This window comes from Chrysemys picta, chromosome 5 (assembly GCF_011386835.1).
Source record: "Chrysemys picta bellii isolate R12L10 chromosome 5, ASM1138683v2, whole genome shotgun sequence".
In the NCBI taxonomy this organism is placed as follows: domain Eukaryota; kingdom Metazoa; phylum Chordata; order Testudines; family Emydidae; genus Chrysemys; species Chrysemys picta.
In genome coordinates, this window is record NC_088795.1 from 70,871,886 (window position 1) to 70,894,428 (window position 22,543).

Here is a 22,543-nt window from a genome sequence, read left to right on the forward strand (position 1 = left end):
AAGCTGTGAGCTGACCCCTTCACACTTTCTTGCTACAGACTGTGAACTTTAGACAATAGAGGGGTGGTAGGAAGTGGCCCGGGGAGAGCAGTTTTAAGGCACTCTTGGGTGTCAGATCCTTTGGGAGACCTCCGAGGGCTCTGGGCCAGAGCTCAGTAGAGTGGGAGGCACTGTGCTTCCCCCTACCAAACTGCCTTCTGCATTTTGAAGGATCTTAACCCCTTGACCACTAGGTGATGTTTCCCATGAGTGCTGACCCTCACGAGGGGTCATCTGATAACACTAATAGGCAGCAGGTTTTATAACAAACATAAGGAAGTATTTTTTCACACAATGCACAAACAACCTGTGGAACTCATTGCCATGGGATGATGAAGGCAAAAAGTATAACTGGGTTCAAAAAGGAATTCGCTAAGTTCCTGGAGGCGATATCCATCAATGGCTATTAGTGAAGATGGTCAGGGATGCAATCTCATGCTCTGAGTGTCCCTAAACCTCTGACTGCAAAAAGCTGGGACCGGACAATGGGATGGCTCAATTGAAATTGCCCTGTGCTGTTCATTCCCTCTGAAACTTCTGGCACCGGCTACTGTCAGAAAACCGGACACTGGATATCTGGCTATATGGACCAGTATAGCTGTGCTTATGTCCCTCAACAAAATAATACAACAAGAAAAGGAAGCCCTGGGAGAGAACCAGACCTTCAGTTCTCTGCTTCCAGAGGAGAGTATGGCTGAGAACTGGCACTGCTTGCATTGCTTGTCAGAGCTCCCTGCTGGGACAGTGGTGAGAGCTGCAAACAATTACTTTAGAATGCCTACTAAGACTTGCCTGCGGGAGCTGGAATGAATTATGGCCTGCCAAAGGCCCCTTGAAAGAAGGGAGGGATGCTGTGGGCTTGGCATCAGTTGGCTTTCTCACCTCCTGCCTTTTTCACTCCTTCTGGGGTAACCAAAGGTCGTGTCCCACAAGTAGACATGTTCTGCCAACTGCCCGGACACTGAGAACTGGAGGATGGAGGAATACAAGGCCTTGTCACACCTGAAAAGGGCACTGTGGAAGACCAAGCTCATGACAAATGGAATTCCTAAATGATTCACTGAGATACATCAGGGTCATTTGTCTGTATTCCAAGCAAGTGGAAATAGGAAGTTGCTGTGGCAAACTCAATTGCTGTGAAAGATGTGGAATCCCAAGAGGTGGCTGGGACTCGTGGCCCAAAGATGGGAGGATCTGTAATTTAAAAAAAAAAAAAAAAACAGCAACCATGGGTTTAAGTCTGTACTGGCATTGTGGAAAGAAATCTAAGCAACACCACAGCTGTTGTTGTAAAACACTCTTCTAGCCTGTACATGGTTATGATACTGGAGCTTGGAATAAGAGTGTTTGTGGTAGTGGTGGTGGTTTTTATTTTTTATTTTTTTTTAAATGGGAGCCTAAAGTCCAGGCTCTAAAATCTATAGTTAGGTGTCTGATTTTCAAAAACACTGAGCATCCAGAAACTCCCACCCAAATCAGTGGAAACTGATGGGTGCTCAGCTCGATTAATTATAAGTGAGTTATAAAGGGAAGGGATCTCAATTTAAACCAGAAATGACTAAAATATATCTTTGACTGGATCTATGAATAAATCTATGACTGGGTTTGGACAGTACTTGCTTTTTAGGCAAAACAATGAATGATGCAATCTGAGGCTGGTATTGCGTCCTACATGATATGAATTGCATCATGTTATTCCTAGAAGTCATGGATGATGCAATCATAACGAAGCTTTCATCACTCTGCTGAACAAATTGCACTGTATCAGCTCTAGAAATTATACAGTGTCGTGCTCTCTTATTTGTCAGTGTTTGATTTTGCAAAGGGACACATTTCTGTTTAGCCAAAGTGAGCAGAGATGCCTCGTACTTGGGTGAACAGTGCAGATAACTTCTGCTATGTTTGTGGTGAAGTGACTTTTGCATCACAAAAGCGCAGTATAACCACTATGGTTAAGAAAGCCTATCACTTTTATTTTGGCTGCAAAACTGGAGATCAGGACAAGAGGTGGGCCCCACACATATGCTGCAACACTTGTGCAACAAATCTTCGCCAGTGGTTGAACAGGAAAAGGAAATCTATGCCTTTTGCAGTGCCAATGATTTGGAGAGAGCCAACAGATCATACCATTGTTATTTCTGCATGGTGCCTCCAGTTGGGAAAGATGTCAAAGAAGAAAAAGTGGACTGTGCATTATCCAAACATTCCATCAGCTATATGCCCAGTACCCCACGGAGAAGGACTGCCGGTTCCTGATGCACAAGAATCATTCTCACTTGAGTCAGACGAGGAAGAGAATAAAACTTCTGGTCCTGAACCATCAATGTCACAGGACCCACATTTTCTCCCATCCTCCTCCTCTGAACCACACCTCATAACACAAGGTGAACTGAATGACCTTGTCAGGAATTTGGAACTACCCAAGAGTAAGGCAGAGCTGTTGGGCTCCAGACCACAGCAGTGGAATCTCCTGGCAGGTGATGTTCGGGTTTCCATGTTCCGTGACCGTCAAAAGGATCTTGTCCCATTCTTCTTCATGGAAGGTGATCTTGTAGCCTGCAACAACATCGATGGTGTGATGGCAGCCCTCAACATCGTTCACGATCCAGATGAGTGGAGACTGTTCATTGATTCATCGAAGATGAGTCTTAAAGCTGTTTTACTGCCTAATGGCAATGTTTTGCCATCAATTCCAGTTGGTCATTCAGTCCATATGAAGGAAACCTATGACAACATGAAACAACTTCTGAGGTGCATAAACTATGACCAACATCAGTGGCAGCTTTGTGGTGATTTGAAGGTTGTTGCTCTCTTGCTTGGTCTGCAGACTGGATACACAAAGTACTGCTGTTTTCTCTGCGAATGGGATAGTCGTGCAAGAGATTCCCACTACATCGAGAAAGAATGGCCACTTCGACAGTCATTGGAGCCTGGGAGGAAAAGTGTTCAGCATCCACCACTTGTTGAATCAAGGAAGATTTTGTTACCACCCTTACACATCAAGCTGGGTCTGATGAAGAACTTTGTCAAGGCCATTGACAAAACACAAGCAGCTTTCAAGTACCTCCGTGGAAAATTTCCAAGGTTAAGTGAAGCTAAGATAAAGGAAGGTGTCTTTGTTGGTCCTCAGATTCGTGAACTTCTTCGAGCTGATGCATTTGACCATGCACTGCGAGGCAAGGAAAAGACGGCATGGAAAGCCTTCCGGTTAGTGGCAATAAATTTTCTCGGAAACAACAAGGCAGACAACTACAGGTTGTTGGTGGAAAACCTCCTCAAGGCATACAAAAGCCTTGGTTGCAACATGTCACTAAAGATACATTTTTTGCACTCTCATCTAGATTTTTTTCCACTGAACTGCGGAGCAGTGAGCGACGAGCACGGCAAGCGATTTCACCAGGACATTGCAACAATGGAGAAACGCTATCAGGGCAAATGGAGCCCATCAATGCTTGCAGCCTATTGCTGGACAGTGACAAGAGATGCTCCATTTAATGAATACAAGAGACAAGCCAAGAAGCGCCGAGTAGATACTGAATAGGACTAAACTATGTACAGAATAGTTTTTTTGCCTTTTGTTTCATAATAAATTTTATTTATATAACCTTTTTGCTGATTTTTAAAGTGTTACATAAACAGGACAGGTGAAATATTATCATGTAAAGCAACCATAAACACATGAAAAAACCTAGGTTTACAATTTATGATTAAAACTCTACTATCTACACAATATACATAGACATAAAATGTAAAAACTTAAATATCTTAGAAACAGTAGCCAATCAGTTGTTTTAATTGTCATATTTGAATTCAGCACATCAAAATACATAATAAATAGCACATTTTATCTCTGAAGCAGACGACTTCTCAAAAATTGTAGACCAGTGAAATCAGAGCCTCTATTTAAGAAGCCTAACTTTCAATTTCAATTTGGAAAAAAAAAAATCTTGTCTGTGAATAACTTCAGTTGGTGTGGGCTACGTGCAATCTATTGAACTGTTTTTACCTGGTGCCTGGGCAAATGCATACCCCTCCAAGGTTATATTAGTGAGTGTGTGACAAATACATCATCATTCTCTGTGTAGAGTGATACTCTATATCTACTAGCTAATTTCCTGAACTGATTTTTTTTCCTTCAGCAGCACCAGAAATGTGGTTTTTACTTCAGTTACTTCTGAAGAATTACCGTTGTACAGTTAATCCTCTTGAATGGCATTTTTAAGATTTCCCGCCCCCCCCCCCAAATGATGAAAGGAGATTGTCCCAGAAGTAGATGAGGCAGTCAGCCTGGTGAAACTCACCCTTCACTCCACAGCTATGCAAATAGCCAAAGTGAACTTAGTTCTGTATAAAAAACTGATTGATGTATATGGGAGGCCCATTGCAGTTGGTGCGTGAACTGAGACCCCCATGGTCAAGTCAGCAGTCTCTAACAGGTGATCTATAGGGAAGATTTACCGTTGGCCGACCTAGTGCATGGTGTTGTGCCAAGAATATCTTATCTGGAAATCATTTTTACAGACCTTGCACATTTTGTTTGAAATTGCTTTCTCCAATGTGGAATGCTTTAAAGCACATATAAACAAATGGGATTTTTTATTTAAAACATACCAAATATTGTGCTTTTACAAGTGTGGTGTTTTTTGTTATTTCTAGCTTTTATTTTTTATGAATCTCAGTGCTTCCTCGGCAGCAAGCAGCCACCACCTCCACTTCCTTAAGATCCTTTCTTAAAATCCACTTCATTGTCACTGTTAATCCCTACTTCCAAACATTTGCTCTTCTTTTTTAGGCTTAATATTTATCATATTGTATTTCCCTACATTGGAGTAGGGACCATATACTTATTTGTTCATAATGTGGCTTATACCGTTAAGGTGTTCTAAATAAATAACATTGTGACCAACCAAGCTTTTTTTAAATGGTGGCAAAGCTCCTAAATTCATATTTTATGCCCTCCGAACTAGCAGTCTGATTTTCTGGGTCACAGGATGACAAATCATTTTTAACCATCCAAAATTGCTGTAACAAGTGCTTTTTGAAAATAAAGTTATAACTATCTCTCTCCTCTGCCTCTCAGAACATAGGATATAAGCTTTCTTTATGAAAAGGAGAATTTGTGGCCTCTTCCAGGAGATAATTTTAGTTTGGTTTATGATTCCTCATATTCACACATGGATTTGCTGATCATGAATGAATTCTGATCTTGACAGATACACAAGGGAAAGCATTGACAAGGATAGACAAATAGGATCTCTTCTTACATACTGTAGAGCTCTTTACTGTCCATTTACTGGCAAAGCTACTAAATAGTAGTGAATATTGTATTTCAAATGGACATAATTTTTTGGCTTCTTTAGATACTCACTTTGCTTGACTAACATAAAACATATGTGCCCATGAGTTACCAGTTTCAACGGAGAGAGATAGTTTAAAAGAAATTAAAAATCCTAGGATCAAAGTGCAAGAACTTTTATAATGTTCAAAATAGTTCTATTTTTAGTCTCAGGCAAAGTTTGTTCATTCAGTTGTAACTATTATAACTCTTTGAAAAGGGTTATAAATGGTTGTCAGCTTTTCTGAATGTTTCCAGTGCCTCAGTAAATCCATCATGCAAAAAATGCAGCATCGTCTTTTGACTTAAACTAACTACTGTCTTACATTAAAAAGTTGATAAGTGTATTCTGCCCAGTTTTATAGGCTTTATAACAGCTATACATGAAAAGCATTTTCTCAAGCTGCTGTTAGCTGAGAATAGAAATATTTATATGGTGGAAAGAGAAGGATGATTGCATTATAATGGGTTTTATTTGAAGCAATCCTACTTAATATTTTATCGTTGTCATAACATCTTTCGATAAATTCCAATAATTTGTCATCTTCACCTTGCTGCCAGTTTAGAATTTAGTATTTGTTCAAGAAGTAAACATTTATTACATGACAGAAAATATGGACTTTCCTCATCATTGGGCTACATTTTACTTTTTGCAATGTATTTGTCTCTGCTCAAATCTCCTTAAAAAATATCTTTGCAATTGCATGACATTTAACAAAATCTGGATTGCTTCATTCATCCAGTTAATATTTCTTTCAATAGTGCAAAACAAAACAAAAATGCACCTTAACTTTCAAGGTTATTTTTCAAGCTCAAGCTGAGGTGCTCTTTGGGTGGTGGCTATATTTAAAAAACAATATTTTCTTAACTTCACAACAATCAGTTAATGTTGAGTAAGATGGCAGTGGGCAAGGACAATTTTGTTAAAGTAACATTAGACCCATGTTACAAAGGCGGGCCCATCAGTCTCTTGTTGCACTGCTGGTCATGTCTACACTAGCACTTATTTCCTCAAACTTTTGTCACTCAGGGGTGTGAAAAAACACATCCTTGACTGACATACGTTTTGCTGACATAAATGCTTGTATGCATAGCGCTATGTCGGCGGACGATGCTCTCCGCGCAGACATAGCTACCACCGCTCATTGAGCTGGTTTTATTATGTTGACAGGAAAGCTCTCTTCCATCGGCATAATGCAGCTATACAAGCACTCTTACAGCGGCACAGCTGCATTAGCATAATTCTGGCACCATAAACTTGTAAGCATAGACATCTCAATCTTTTTGTAAGCTGCTTACTGGCTACTTGACCAAAGCACTGGAACCCTTAGCTCGTTTTACAATTTTTCTTAAGATGAGTGACCTGAGAATTAGTATAACCTGGTGTTTACTCCTCCAATGTCTGTCCCTCCCTACAGATTCTCAGAATGGCAGACAAAGTGTGAACAAGTTATGCAAAATAATCACTACTATAGAAATATTTTCTAACTTGACCGGGGAGTTTTCTTAAAATCACCTTTGGGTTTGTCTCTGGATTAGGCTAGAGCTGAGCTGTGTAGCTTACAAACTTCTTGTCATGTTGCCATTTGATTACGTTTTCTTGTCTGCTTATTTACCCAAAAGTGAATGACCGTGAAGATGTGTGAAATTTATAATAGCATAAAAATAATAATGGCAGACAGGAAGGAGCAGTGATATCTGTGGACAGGGCCAGCTCCAGGCACCAGCTTACCAAGCAGGTGCTTGGGGCGGCCACTTCGGAGAGGGGCGGCACATCCAGCTGTTCAGTGGCAATTCGGCAGACGGTTCCTCACTCCTGCTTGGAGTGAAGGACCTCCCGCCGAATTGCCGCCGCAGATCGCGATCGCGGGTTTTTGTTTGTTTGTTTGTTTGTTTGTTTGGCTGCTTGGGGCGGCCGAAACCCTGGAGCCGGCCCTGTCTGTGGACATACCTGGGGATCTCTGTTTCAGTCCAGGAAGGTGCAATGGCTGTTCTGGAGACCCTGTCTGGAGCAGTCAAAGCGGAGGACCCCAACTTTTCCAGAGAGTTGGTGGGGAGTGGTGGAAATGGAGGCTGGTCAATACTCCCAGCTTCTGAACAAGGGCCTTCCTTGTATAGCTGTGCTTACCAGTAGTTGCTGCTGTTCTGGTAATATGATGTGTAGCCACCAAAAGTTACATGCTTGTGTCCAGGCAACATCTCTTCTGGAGCTCCTCCTGGCTTTGGGTAGTAAATCCCAGTTCAGGGAGAACATCCAAAATATCCTCAGATGGTGAAACTGAACTCCCTTTTCTTCTAAGCACAGGCAAGGAAACTTTATATTTTTTTCCCCTTAAAGCTGTCCCTAGCAACCCACCCAACCATTGTATTCCCCTACAAAGGAATCTTCCTTAATCATTTTCAGAAATAGCTAATTTCCTTGTGGAAATCATTTCTGACTAGGAAATGTCTCTAGTGACTGGACAGGATTACTTGGATCAATAGTGTAATAGACAGAGGATAAGGAAGGATCTTTGTCATGAAAAGTCCTGTTGACATGCCTATTTTTAATGTTCCTGCCAATGTGTTGTGTTTTTTAGCCTCCTTTTGCTTCTTAGATATTTTCCTGTTCCCACAAACAAATTTGTCCTGTCATTTTAGGCAGTTTTAGAACAGCCATTCAGCAAACTAAATAACAAACCATCCAAGGTTAAGTCTCATACTTGTACAAAAGATTATATAAATATATATTAATATACTTCAGCTTAAAGAAAGTCCTATAGCATATCCATTAAATCTTTGCAAGCAGAAGTAGGTGATAGTCCATGAATGTGTGCTTCATCTGTTTGACTTAATTGGGCACCTTCAGGCCTACACATGTGCCAAAAGTAGGAAGCCTAGCTTTCATTGAAAACAGATGTAGCTGCTAGCATAGAAAGTAAAAATTTTCTTCCAGTTGCTCTCTGGCACTACAGCCTTTGGTGGGATCCTGTTAAAATAAAGAAGACACATGTTGAACAATGTCCTACATTCTGTTATTACTCAGGAATACAGTAATGTGATGTGAGCAGAGTTAAGTATGATTTGGGAGGCAAGTGGGGAATGACTTTCTTCTGAGACCCCAGTAAATGCAGCTTTCCATCAGTTCAGGATTAGGATGCATCCAAGGGTACATCTACACTACAGCGGGGAGTCGATTTAAGATACACAAATTCAGCTACGTGAATAGCGTAGCTGAATTCGACGTACTGCAGCCGACTTACCCCGTTGTGAGGACGGCGGCAAAATCGACTTCTGCCGCTTTTTGTCGGCGGCGCTTACTACCACCTCCGCTGGTGGAGTTAGAGCGCCGATTCGGGGATCGATCCCCGAGAGGTCGATTTCTACCCGCCGATTCAGGCGGGTAGTATAGACCAGACCTAAGAATATTTGTCACATTTGTGAATGCAAGTCAGACTTGCTTGAATATATGCATCATCAGTATGATTCAGATGCTGAATTTAGGGGTAGTCTGTTTTGAGGCTGTGGGGTTTAGGAACTATTCACTTGGACTTAACGGATACAGAGTTTGAGAAGTTTGTTGTGCTGCTTAGATATTTCTTTTTACATGTTGATTTTTTTGATGGTTCTTTTAATGGAATGTATGGAGACTTCATCAGTGATTAACATAAGACAATATTTGATCATATGGTAAGTCTTGCATGTGCAGTCCACACTATTGCTTTGAATTTCATATTTTTGTCTGTTTTCTAGTGTTTTGGATAGCTTCTGCATTTTAATCCTCCTTCCTTCCTTCCTTTTGAATTTGTGTACATACAAAAATGGAAAGCTCTGATACATGAAATAGGTTCTGATAAACTTGTTTTTGTTTTAGATTATATTTGAGTAGCATTTGTCCCAACATCTTACATTATATTTCAATAAAATGTTTTTCCTTTTACTTAGCTATTGGTATTGAATTTAAATTTGAGTTACTTGCAAGAGAGAGGAGAATCAGCCCACCGGGTAACATTTTCAAAAATTTCTACATCCCAATTTCAAAAACATCTAAGTCACTTAGAAGCTGGGAATGGGTGACAGGGGATGGATCACTTGATGATTACCTGTTCTGTTCATTCCCTCTGGGGCATCAGGCATTGGCCACTGTCAGAAGACAGGATAATGGGCTAGATGGACCTTTGGTCTGTCCCAATATGGCCATTCTTGTTCTTAAGCCTATATGCTTTAGACCCTTCTGAAAATGGGATTTGGGCTCCTAAAACATTCAGGCACATTTGAAAACTTCATCCATTATCTTTACAAAGAAAGCCTTCTTGTATATATCTACATCTTGGATAGCTTAGATTGATCCCAGCTTTCAAAACAAAGAATTCAAGTCTATGGAAATTGATGAAGGGGCTAGAAAAGATGACCCTTACTACCTATGTGCAGAGAAATCATGCTCACTGAGGCATGAGAAGTTGTTTTGCAAGAATATGCTAAATCTTTGGTAAAGATTTCCCTAGCTAAAGCAGATGCCTGAAACGGGTCACCAATCAAGTAAGTACCTCCCACATAAATTAGCTGAACTGTACATACCTGTAATGTTCTAGATCATAAATTGGTGCACTTCATTTTTCCATATTTGGTTGTTTTTTATCTTTCTTCCCCAATCTCTTCCCTTTTCAGTTTGGAGCCCTCCTCTCCCTAGGTTCAAGCACTGTATTGTAAATGACCTGTATTGATGAATGCCAACATCATATATGAAACATGGAAGGTACATGTAGGGTTTTGTATTTATCAAGTACATGACATTGGTGTTAGGTGGGCTCTGACTTATGAGGATACACCTTGCAGTTGATCTAAAGGAACGGATCTAAGGGTTTTTTTCCCCACTTGAGACTATTTAATCATTGCATCAAAAATATCAAAGGGGGAGCAGGAAGCGGAGCCAGTAGTTTCTTTATGCAATCAGCACAAAAGAGCCCAGCATAGCCTCCCTGGATGGGATGTATGGGGGCATTACTGAAAGAGGGCATCTTCTCATGCAAATTTAACTGTGCTTTTCCTGATTTTTAAAAAGTTTGAGTTTTGCTCAACTCAGCATTCTGCAAGGGGATAACAACCTTAATTCTGTATTAACAGGGGGGTAGCGGTTGCCATTGAGTACATCATTAATGATGCTGATGTTATGTTCTATTTACTATGTGGAGTCTTCACTGAGGTGTAATTTGATATTATATGTCTTTATATAATTTACTGAATAATTAGATAAAAACACTTTAATTTTGCAGAAACCTTTGTAACACTAACACCAACCATTAAAATTTTTCTTCCTCACTTCAAATAAGTTATAAATGTCCTTAGTTATGAATGGGTTTGTCATATACTCCAACTGTGCACTTGCTAATTTGCAGATGGTCTTCTCCTATTACTGTGAATTATTTTCTTTCTGCAGCCTTTTCAACAACAGGTGGTACTGGTGGGTGTTTATTAGAATACTCTCTTAGAATTCTTTGAGGGGAGTCAACAAACACGTGGACAAGGATGAGCCAGTGGATATAGTGTACCTAGACTTTCAGAAAGCTTTGACTAGGTCACTCACCAAAGGCTCTTAAGCAAACTAAGCAGTGATCGGATAAGAGGGAAGGTCCTCTAATGGATCAGTAAACTGGTTAAAAGACAGAAAACAAAGGGTAGGAATAAATGGTCAGTTTTCAGAACAGAGAGAGATAAATAGTGATGTCCCCCAGAGATCTGTACTGGGACCAGTGCTGTTCAACATATTCATAAATGATCTGCAAATTCTGCCACCTCACTGTTTTACCCCTTTTTCCAGATGATGCAAAATTACTCAAGATAGTTGAGTCCAAAGCAGTCTGTGAAGAGTCACACAGGGATCTCACAAAACTGGGTGAATGGGCAACAAAATGGTAGATGAAATTCACTGTTGGTAAATGCACAGTAATGCACATTGGCAAACATCATCCCAATTCTACCACATGCCGAACCATTGGTAGCCCAAAGGGCCCTGGCTCAGAGCCCAATGGAATGGAAGAGCCCAGGCTCACCTACCAACAACACTCTGCTGGTCACAGGTTGCAGCCTGACCACTAGGCCACACTTCCCAACCAACTCCTGAGTGAGAACCATTGCATGCCTCAATAGTTTACACTCTAGCTCTGGGCAAAAAAAAACCCCAAAATCTAAACTTTTTTAAAATGGCTATTCCCCCCCCCCCCCAAAGCTTATATCTCTGGAACCTGGGGTCACTATCCCTACCCTGCATCCTTCTGAAGCACACCAAATTTCAAAGAAGTCTGACTAAGCATGTTGATTTTAGAGGACTGTGATGGGGTGTTCGCTCCACACCTCATATGAAAGGGTTAAGGTAGGTGGGAAGGGGCTAATTAACCTAATAGGCTGCACCTTGGGGAGAGTTAGGTTGGAGATGCAAGCCCTAATAAAAGATGATGCTCATCTGAGCAGGTGTAGGCTGGGCTGGTACAAAGCCAGCAAGTTGAGAACAGAAGGGGGCTGAAAGGGAAGTACTGTGCAGTCACTCCCTGAGAGGAGAGAGGTGTGTTTGCAATATAGACTCTGTCAAGAACCTGCCCTGAGCCCCCTCCCATGAGTCCCGGCCCGCACTCTGCCCTGAGCCCCCTGCTGCACTGCTCCTGCACCCCAACCTCTTTCCCTGAGCCCCTTCCTACACACTGCACCCCCTCCCACACCCCGCACTCCCTTCTGCACCCCCCAACCCCCTGCCCCAGCCCTACATTCATGACCCTGAATGCAGTTTCCCCACACAGATGTGGCCCTCGGGCCAAAAAGTTTGCACACCCCTGATCTAAGGGTATGTCTATATAGCCAAAAAACAAAACCAAAAAAGAACCCACACATGACAGCAAGTCCAGAGCCTGTGTCAACTGACTCAGACTTCTGCTATGTAGCTAGCAATAGCAGTGTAGACATGACTACTTGGACTGGAGCTGGGGCTCTGAAACCCAACCAAGGGGGACTCCAAGTAGAAATATCTGCAGAACTGTTTTTAGTCCTGTAGTGTGAGCCCCAAAAGCAGTTAGTTGATTCAGGCTCTGAGATGCTCTGTAGCAGGGTGTGATTTTTTTTTTTTTTTTTTTTTTTAAGAGTAGACATACCCTAACTGATTACTATCTGTAAGATCAGGAAGGAATTTTTTGCCAGGTTAGATTGGCAGTGATCTTGGGAGTTTTAGCCTATCTTTGCAGCATGGGATGTGGGTGCTTACTAGGATCATGTGGATATATTTCGCTAAATTAATTCCCTGCCAGTTCAGGGGCCTTGGACATTGCACCTCAGTCCCTTCTATTATCAACTTGTGGCACATAACAGTTAAGTCTCCTGAGGGCTGTTGCTGTAATATCTTTGTCTAATTATGGTGGTTCAGTTTACTTCATGGGTGCTGATTGGTGTTGGGGTGGCCTGTGATATAGAGGAGATCAGACTAAATTATCTGATGGCCCCTTCTGGACTTAAATTCTATGACTAACTGAAATGCTTTTGCCAGATTCTTCTGTATAACACAAAAACTAATTCCAAAAGTCTTTTCTGACATTCTTCCTTAGGTTGCCAAGTGCAATTGTCCCTGTTCATTTCATTACCTAAAAGACTATTCCTTACAAGAAATTGTTCTCTGAGTACATGGGGGTTGTGATGTTGCACTCCATATGTTTTATGGAAATATGCTTATAAGTGTAAATATGATGTAACTGGAATATGCTTTATGCAAAAGGTATCATAACAAAGGTTATAACCTACTGAATATATTCCTCCTATTTGTATGTATGTATCATTCTTGTATCTGAAGCTAGAAATATGAAGTATATCTGAGGTCCTATTGTAATTATGCAAAGTGTGGGCCATTAATGGTGGTTTAGAATCTTGATGGCTCCCACTGACTAGGACAATTGGTTGTAAATGGCTCTGTTTACTTACAAATGTACGCATAGGCCAGCCCTGGGAGAATGGAGGCTGGGGTCTCACAGGTGAACATGTCACCTGATACTAGAATCCATCTTAAATCTGGTACTTTTCCATTTAGAAGAGATGGTGGGGACCCAGAAAGACAAAAGATTCCAGCCTTGTGCCAAAGCTATAAAAGGGGGTGGAACAGAACAAAGGGGGCAGCCAGTCATATGAGAACCCCTAGTCTCCACCTAAGATGTCTGCTGAAACTAACAAGGACTGTACCAGGGGAAAGTATTGGGTCCAGATTAGGAAGGAGTGCCCAGACTAGGAAGGAGTCTAGTCTGTGAAAGAAGCTTATTGGAATATCTCTGGGGGTGAGATTTTACCTGTAATTAGTTACTTAATGTATTAGGCTTAGACTTGCATGTTTTTGCTTTATTTTGCTTGGTGACTTTCTTTGTTCTGTATATTATTACTTGAAACCACTTAAATCCTACTTTTTATATTTAATAAAATCACTTCTGTTTATTAATAAACCCAGAGTAAGTGATTAATACTTTGGGGAGCAAACAGCTGTGCATCTCTCTCGGTCAGTGTTATAGAGGGCAGACAATTTATGAGTTTACCCTGCATAGAAGCATAAAATATCAGGGTTGGAAGGGACCTCAGGAGGTCATCTAGTCCAACCCCCTGCTCAAAGCAGGATCAATCCCCAGACAGATTTTTGCCCCAGATCCCTAAATGGCTCCCTAAAGGATTGAACGCACAATCCTGGGTTTAGCAGGCCAATGCTCAAAACACTGAGCTATCCCTCTCCAGTAAAATGGATTGATTTGGGGTATGGATCCCATTGGGAGCTGGTGTCTGGGTGCTGGAGCTAGGTAACCTGCTAAGCTGTTTTCAGTTAAGCCTGCAGCTTTGGGGGTGTGGACCAGACGTGGGTCTGTGTTGCAGCAGGCTAGCATGTCTGGCTGAACAAGACAGGGTTCTGGAGTCACAAGCTGGCAGGGAAAACGGGCTCAGAAGTAATCTCAGCATGTCAGATGACAATCCCAAGGGGATCTCTGTGACCGAACTCATCACAGTGGTGAAGAATAAAAAAACTATTTATTTTTGGCATTGGCATCTCTGGTCCAATTGTAACCACAGTAGTTAACTTGTAGCTCTGAAGTCCTCTGGGGAAACTTCTTATTTCTTTTTAGGTACAGAGCAAGCTCCTTTCAAAGCGTGGAGTAACAGAATTCATTAGAGGTAATGAGAGGGTGGTGTGGGGTAAGTTGCCATAGTTTGTGCGTTGTGCTATAGGCAAATACATAGTCGATTTTTTTAAAAATCTATGTTATACAACATCCAGAGATGCCAGGGAGTGGAATCTGAAATAGCTCAGGAAAGCAATGGCAGTATATATCTTGAAAATTGAGTAAACTTTTAATTGGGGGGGGGAGGGGCAGAGAGAGAGCGAGAGAGAGCGAACTATTGCGAACCTAACGTTAGATTGCTACTAAGCCCGCAATTCCCAAGGTGTCTTGACAGTGTCCTCGCTCAGGGGATGAAGGGAGCCCCTCCGTTGTGGTTTAAAGTGCCGTCCAACCAGCGATCGGTTTTAGGAAGCTCCGTTGGAATTTGCTCTCTACCTTCTGGTCTTGAGGTCAAAATCCCCGGCAAGGAAAAAGCCTCAGCACATGTGATAAGAGGAGAAAGTGAGGGGAGACGGATCACCCTAGTCATTTCTTTCGTCTTATTTCTGGACATCACCAGCATTCCTCCCGCAACACCCACCCTATTTTTTCCCAGCCCTCCTCTCTCACATACATTACGGCGCACATAAGCACACACTCACGTACTCTGAAGCAAAAGCAAGAGCAACAGTTGGATTGAAGCCAGGGGACTTACACTCAGCTTCCTCACTGCCAGCAGTAGGCTTTGTTCTTTGGAATCAGTCGGAACCCGGGAGAACGTCTTCACTGCTACTCGTGAGTGGTCGGAATTTTGGCAACTCGGCGGTCTATTAATTTCCTCTGTTCAGTTCTGCAAACTAGGCTGATTTTTAGAAGAGCAAAGCTGGGAGCTGGAGATAGTCAAGGAGTAAAGGGACACGGAGACCGTCAACCTCTTTGGGGGTGGGGGTCCATTTGTTCCATGACGGTAAGTGCCAGCATTAAATACGTATAAAGAAGCAGAGAAAATTAGGTGCTTTAGTAATTTCATTGCAATGGCAACGCATTCGAGTGAATCGCAGTGTATATGCTCAGTCATAGTTTGCCTCGGAACAGTGTTGTGCAGTTAAGTTTTCCTGATCTTTCTCACCCCCCGAAAGCTTTAACAAGACTCAATAGGCTTTAGCCAAATTCTGATGTTGGAAAGATTTCCATAGGGCTTCATGACTAGGTTAGCTGAAAATCTGTTCAATCACCATTCGTAAGTAGAATAGAGTAACTACAGAATAGGAACTGCTTAGTTTGTTGTTTGAACCTGTGAAGTGGAAATTAGCACTGTCGGACAGAGGCAGGATACAGTGGAGTTGTTTGTATGTCGGTCACTAATGTAAGGAATGGGGGGAGGGGAAAGATTTATTTAGGTTCATAGGAGCAAAAAATAGGTTTGATTTACCTGCTTTAATTCATTCAAACCACCTTTGCTCATTTTAGGAAACTAATCGCATTTTTAAAAACCCACTTTTTCAGGTCTTGACATAAAGAGCAATCAGTTAGCAAATATTGTTCTCGGGGAAACAAGTGGAAACCAACATACAGTAGAAAGGAATATGTTCTTGGAGACTTGTCTGTCATTGAGAGGACAAGAACTGGGCAAAATGAAACCTGGTTTTCTTCTAGTAAACATACAGTTGCTGCTATACTAGTTTTTGTACCTATCCCATACTGTTTCTTAAACTTGCTACCGAAGAACCACCCATTACGGTGTTTACAGGGATTGCTTTCCCCTTCTCTCTGACTGGTCTCTAGAAATACTTAAAATGAACAGTGCTCCAGGATATTGATCCAGATGCCTCCAGAGATCTCAAATGGCTGTCAGAAAGGGACCCACCTTAGGGACCATTTGTCTTAAAGCTACTGATAAATAATGCAGTCAGCATACTACTAGATCTTGCCAAGATTTAGTTGAACTGTCTTGACAAAATGATGATGAAACTTTGAAAACCAGTAGTTCAACTATGTTAAAAAGTTGGGGAAGGGGAGAAGACCTGTAGTGTGAATGCATTTTCGATGTAACTACCAGGGGGTTATAAACAGGATTGTAAATAAACTTGAGGAGGGGAACAGATTCTCTACCCTTGCCTGTGGTTGTACCTATACTTAAAATAGTGATTCCAAAACCCTGTAGTAATTTGCAAAAAGGCAATTGTTTACTTTTGTTTTGTCACAGGTGATGTGGGAGTGAATCTAGTCACATACAAAATATGCAGTTGTGTGCAGGTGCAAATGGTTGGTTGATTGTGCAAAATATGGCAGGTGCAATCAGTTACCTGTTTGCTCCGATGGCTGCAGCTTTTTGTTTGTTCAGTTTCTCAAATTTTTACCAACACTGTCCAGTTCTAACTTTCCCCTTTTTGTTGGAAAGAATAGTCTGGTTGGTGAATAAATGTCCTGCTACCTGGTCAGCTGACTGAGTGGGGATTTGAATTTCCAAATGACTACAGATGGTATTCAGTGCCTCATTCATTTTTTAGTGATATGTTCAAAAGGAGTTTTTGTCCTTGTTGCACTGGGATTCACATCTCCTTTGCATGCTGTTGTTTAGTCTATAAAAAGTGTATTATTCACTTGTTTGGAATGGGACACTAGAACTAGCAAAAATTCCTTTTGGGAGCTAAAATTGTAAAAGTGCTTTCTAGAGCTGTGCTCCCCCCTCTGATGGCATCATGTCAGATTTCATCAGCAATGCTTTCAGTTTCACAATTTCCATAGGTGCTATAATTTCTCACTGGGGAGAAATGCGAGGAAAAACCTGAGGTCTTTTGTTACTTTTCCTGCTTTAATATGTTTTTTAACATATCATTTGGTACTGTCTGTGAATTTTGGCAATGAGTGTTAAGCTCAGCAGTTAGACACTAGAGGTGGGCCTCAACCAAAAACCCTGGATCCAGATATTCTTGAACGATGGGAAAGTTAATATCTGGATCCAAAAGGTTCTGGCTCTGGCCTATCCATATTAAAGACGCATCACTTTGGCTACATGTATGTATAATTTGCCATTTGAAGGGGGAGGGAAGCTTATTCAAACTATGGCTATATTTTTAAAAATAACATGCTACTTAGTGCTGCTGATAGATAAATATTAAACCTGGGCCTCTCTGTTCTGATAGCTGATGTGATACCTATGCTGAGAGCTTGTTTGTTAGGTAGCTTCTTTTATTATTCATTGCCTAAACTTGACTTTCACAGGAACTAATTCACTGTAGGTTTATCTCCTATTATAATTTTAAAGGTAAGTTGCATTTGGGGACTCCTTTTGAGACATACTGAATACTTACAGAACAGAAGAATGGCCATACTGGGTCAGACCAAAGGTCCATCTAAGCCCAGTATCCTTTAGAGGGAATGAACAGAATAGGTAATCATTGAGTGATCTGTCCTCTGTCGCCCATTCCCAGCTTTTGGCAAACAGACTAGGGACACCGTCCCTGCCCATCCTGGCTAATAGTCCATTGATGGACCTATCCTCCATGAATGTATCTAGTTCCTTTCTGAACCTTGTTATAGTCTTGATCTTCACCACATCCTCTGGCAAGGAGTTCCACAGGTTGACTGTGTGTTGTGTGAAGAAATACTTCCTTTTGTTTGTTTTTAAACTTGTTGCTATTAATTTCATTTGGTGACCCCCTAGTTCTCGTGTTATGAAAAGGGGTAAATAACACTGCCTTCTTTACTTTCTCCACACCAGTCATGATTTTATAGACCTCTATCATATCCCCCCTTAATCGTCTCTTTTCCAAGTTGAAAAGTCCAAGTCTTGTTAATCTCTCCTCATATGGAAGCCATTCTATACCTATAATCATGTTTGTTGCCCTTTTCTGTACCTTTTCCAATTCCAATACAGTAACGCCTCACTTAAAGTTGTAGTTATGTTCTTGAAAAATGCAACTTTAAGTGAAACAATGTTAAGCGAATCCAATTTCCCCATAAGAATTAATGTAAATGAGGGGGTTAGGTGCCAGTGAAAAATTTTTCACCAGACAAGACTATATACACACACACACACACACACACACACTATACGTTTTAAACAAACAATTTAATACTGATACACAGTGATGATGATTGTGAAGCTTGGTTGAGGTGGAGGAATCAAAGGGTGGGATATTTTCCTTACTGCTAAATGATGAACTAGCAATTGGCTGAACCCTCAAGGGTTAACACTATCACTCTACAAGGCAGCAGGAATGAGGGAGATAAGTGCATTTCCCCTTTAAGTACACTGCTTTGTTAATTAGATCAGCTTGCTGAGACCTCAGCTGCTGCAAGCTCCCTCAGTCCTGAGCCCTGGTGTGTCCCCCCTGTCTAGGGAAGATGGGGTAAGTGGGCTGCAGGAGCAGGGGGAAGGGGGACACCCTGACAATAGCCCCCCCTCTTCCTTCCCTCCCCCCTGCACAGCAAGCAGGAGTCTTGGGGAGCAGCTCCAAGGCAGAGGGCAGGAGCAGCACATGGCAGTGCAGGGAGGGACAGCTGCAATTGCTAGCCTGCTGGGCAGCTGCTGCACAGGGAACTTAAGGGAGCGGGGAGCTGATATGGGGGGCTGCTGGTCCACCCTGGTTCCAAGCCCTCACGGGCTGCTCTTCCTGCAAGCAGTAGAAAAAGCTGGCAGCTGCCAAATGACGTTAGAAGGGAGCATTACACAACTTTAAACGAGCATGTTCCCTAATAGATCAGCAACGTAACAACGAAAGAATGTTAACCAGGATGACTTTAAGTGAGGAGATACTGTATACCTTTTTTGAGATAGGGCGACCACATCTGCACGCAATATTCAAGATGTGGGCATACCATGGATTTATATACAGGCGATAAGATATGATCTGTCTTATTATCTATCCCTTTCTTAATGATTCCAAACATTCTGTTCGCTTTTCTGACTGCCACTTCGCATTGAGTGGATGTTTTCAGAGAACGATCCACAATGACTCCAAGATCTTTCTTGACTGGTAACTGCTAATTTAAACCCCATCATTTTATATGTATAGTTGGGAATTGGAAAACATAATGTGCATTACTTTGCATTTGTCAACATTGAATTTCATCTGCCATCTTGTTGCCCAGTCACACAGTTTTGTGAGATCCCTTTGTAACTCTTCGCCATCTGTTTTGGACTTAACTATCTTGAGTAGTTTTGTATCATCTGCAAATTTTGCCACTTCATTGTTTACCCCTTTTTCCAGATCATTTATGATTATGTTGAATAGCACTGGTCCCAGTACTGGTGGGGGGACACCACTATTTACCTCTCTCCATTCAGAAAACCGACCATTTATTCCTACCCTTTGTTTCCTATCTTTTAACCAGTTATTGATCCATGAGAGGACCTTCCCTCTTACCTCATGACAGCTTACTTTGCTTAAGAGTCTTTGATGAGGGATATTGTCAAAGGCTTTCTGAAAATCTAAGTACACCATATCCACTGGATCCCCTTTATCCACATGCTTGTTGACCCCCTCAAAGAATTGTAGTAGATTGGTGAGGCATGATTTCCCTTTTAAAAAAAACATGTTGTCTCTACCCCAGCAAATTGTGTTCATATATGTTTCACAATTCTGTTCTAACTCTTGTGAGGTATTGAGTGCCTTCAAGTCCTGCTGACTTCAGTGGTACTTGTGGAAGCTCAGCACCATCTTGGTAGTGCTAGGCATCTCACAGGATTGGGCCTTAAATGATCTGTCTAAAACTCTTTAAAGGATATTGCCAGATATATTTGATACCTGTGCCAAAAATGTTGATAGCCCACAACCTGGACTGCAGTACAGTATAAATGTGAAAGCAGAATTCAATTTGTTGTTCTAAGTGTGGTTATTCTGACATTGCATACTGATTGGCCGCTCTGAATATGGCTGTGCTGACAGATACAATAGGTTTCTGTGAATACAATTAAACATGTATCTGCCAGCTGCTTGTGGTATCTGTATGCCTTAGTAAGAAAACCTGTTCTTTGGCTTTATCTGCCCACTGTGGTTTGTGGTACATTACTTTGACTTATTCTGCAGAAATTGCATTTTTTTTCTGAATGATTAAACTCTGATGTCATTTTCTATCTTCAAGGCTTTAACCTTTAAAGATTTTTGCTGTGGATGAGGCCCTTTAACACTGGAAATGGAAAATGCCCTAAAGTCCACTTCTGAGCGACTGTCTACTCAAGCACATTCCAGTGTCACCCATTCATTTGTGGTCAGAATGATTCAGATCTGGTTAAAGATGATTTAAAAGAGAGGCTATGGGTACACTGCAATGTACATTTAGGAACATAAAGATGGTGGGGGGGAGGGGTGTTTTTACAGCTTTATTGAGACCACATGGTTCCAGCTTGCACTTTTTTTTTTTTTTTTTAAACATGGAAATTGCTGGCTGGATTTAGTCAAACAATTTTCTTTCTTTCTAATTGCCTGGAGGCTGAGAGTTGGAATTGTGGCATTAATGGTCAGGTCAAGCTAAAATCAAATAGTTTTTAAGGCTCTCCATATATAATGACGGGTTTTCTTTTGGAGGACTTCACAGAGCATGTAAACCTACATTGCCTCAACATGAGGGGGAGAAAAATGTAATGGGAAATCTTTTGACTTAGTAGGAGAACTGGAGGCATAGTTACAACAAAAAAACAATTAATAGACTGGAGATGGTCTCCATATAACACCAGATGTTATCATCCTCTTCCCAACAAGGAATGCAGACCTGCGAGGAGGTTGTCCACCTTAGCCAAAAAATGCTGAATTCTGTATATAGTTATCTTGGGGGAGCGAAATAACTGGATAATTAATTAAAATAAAAGATATTTTTTAAATAACCACATCATAATTCACATATTTGTCCCCTTATACATATTACATATATAATAAATGGTAGATGCATTCTTTTTGTCTGTTCATCTAATATGTGTTGGAGAATGAACAACCACTTGTCATTTATGTTCATTGAATAGTCACCATGAAATTACAGGGCGGAAGTAGTATGCTAAAATATTTTTCTTACTCTTTCAAGATTTCTTCTTTATTCTGTTCCCCAATCCCAACCCATTTGTCTCCCATTTTGTACACCATCTGGGTAGAGTTCTTTGCGTAAAAGAAAAGATCTCATTTGGCTCTCAGATTCCCCAGCTCTCTTAGGCAAACCCTTCCCTTGAGACATCCCTGTGATTCATTACTCCTGTTGAGACCATTCCTAATTCTGACCCCCTTATGACCATCATCCACTGATGAAGCCATTGCTTCTCTGGAAAATTCATCCCCAATTCAGATTTAACTGTATTTTTTTTAAACAGAGAGAAATTGCAGCCCATAATGATTTGTCTGTCTGTCCTTAGACTGTGAACTTCACTGTCCCTTCGTGAATGTTTAGAAAGCACCAAGCACATCAATTGTGCTATAGTAAACAAATATTAGATTTCTTTTTTTTTAAAACTTTGTGTTCTAGGCTTTAAATTTTGCAACATACAGTACTGCTATTTCAAATTTAATTGGTTTTTGTGGAAGATGGTAGAACACCAACTTAGAGAACAATCCTTAGAGAAATCACTATACAACTTGAATTTTGCTGAGAGCAAAACACAGTACACTATTCAGTGCTATTATACTATCCAGTAGCAAAACCAATAAACAGCAGTTATACTGAAGACTTTTTTTGGAGTTTCTTGGAATATTAGTTTGAGGTGATTATGTTTAGGTCAACAAGCTGAAAGGGGATGGGGGAGCATTGATCACAAATCTGTGCATAAATTTTCAATAATACCTTCTGACACATACTGTGACCAAAGTTTTTTGTGGTTTTGTGTCTCTTCTCCCCCCTCCCCACTCTCCCCACTTGTTTGTGAATACTCTCCAGGACACAGGTGAACTTTGTTCTTAACTTATAAGGAAATTTTACCCTTACTCCTTGAATCAGAATCTATGAAATTAACTTCTGCCACACATAAACTACATTGTTTAAAACTTAATTGCAGTTTGTTCTAAATATGAAGTGCACAATACATATGTGGAAGTTATTAGTACCTCTCAATATCCACTAAACATTAACCAACACACTAGATATGTCTCAGGGCACT

The 22,543-nt window shown here is 41.1% G+C and overlaps 1 protein-coding gene across 8 annotated transcripts in view; it reads left to right on the forward strand.

Moving 5' to 3' along the window:
- PALLD (palladin, cytoskeletal associated protein) overlaps nucleotides 1–22,543 on the forward strand; it is a 324,448-nt gene that overhangs the window by 61,668 nt on the left and 240,237 nt on the right. Inside the window, exon 1 of one of the 8 annotated variants that reach the window (XM_042842118.2) lies at nucleotides 14,780–15,255. The exons of 6 other annotated variants lie outside the window; for them this stretch is intronic. The gene's annotated coding sequence lies outside the window, so the exon portion shown is untranslated. Of the gene's footprint in view, nucleotides 1–14,779; nucleotides 15,428–22,543 lie in introns of those variants that run through there. One more of the 8 variants, XM_065596538.1, reaches the window with a different exon arrangement.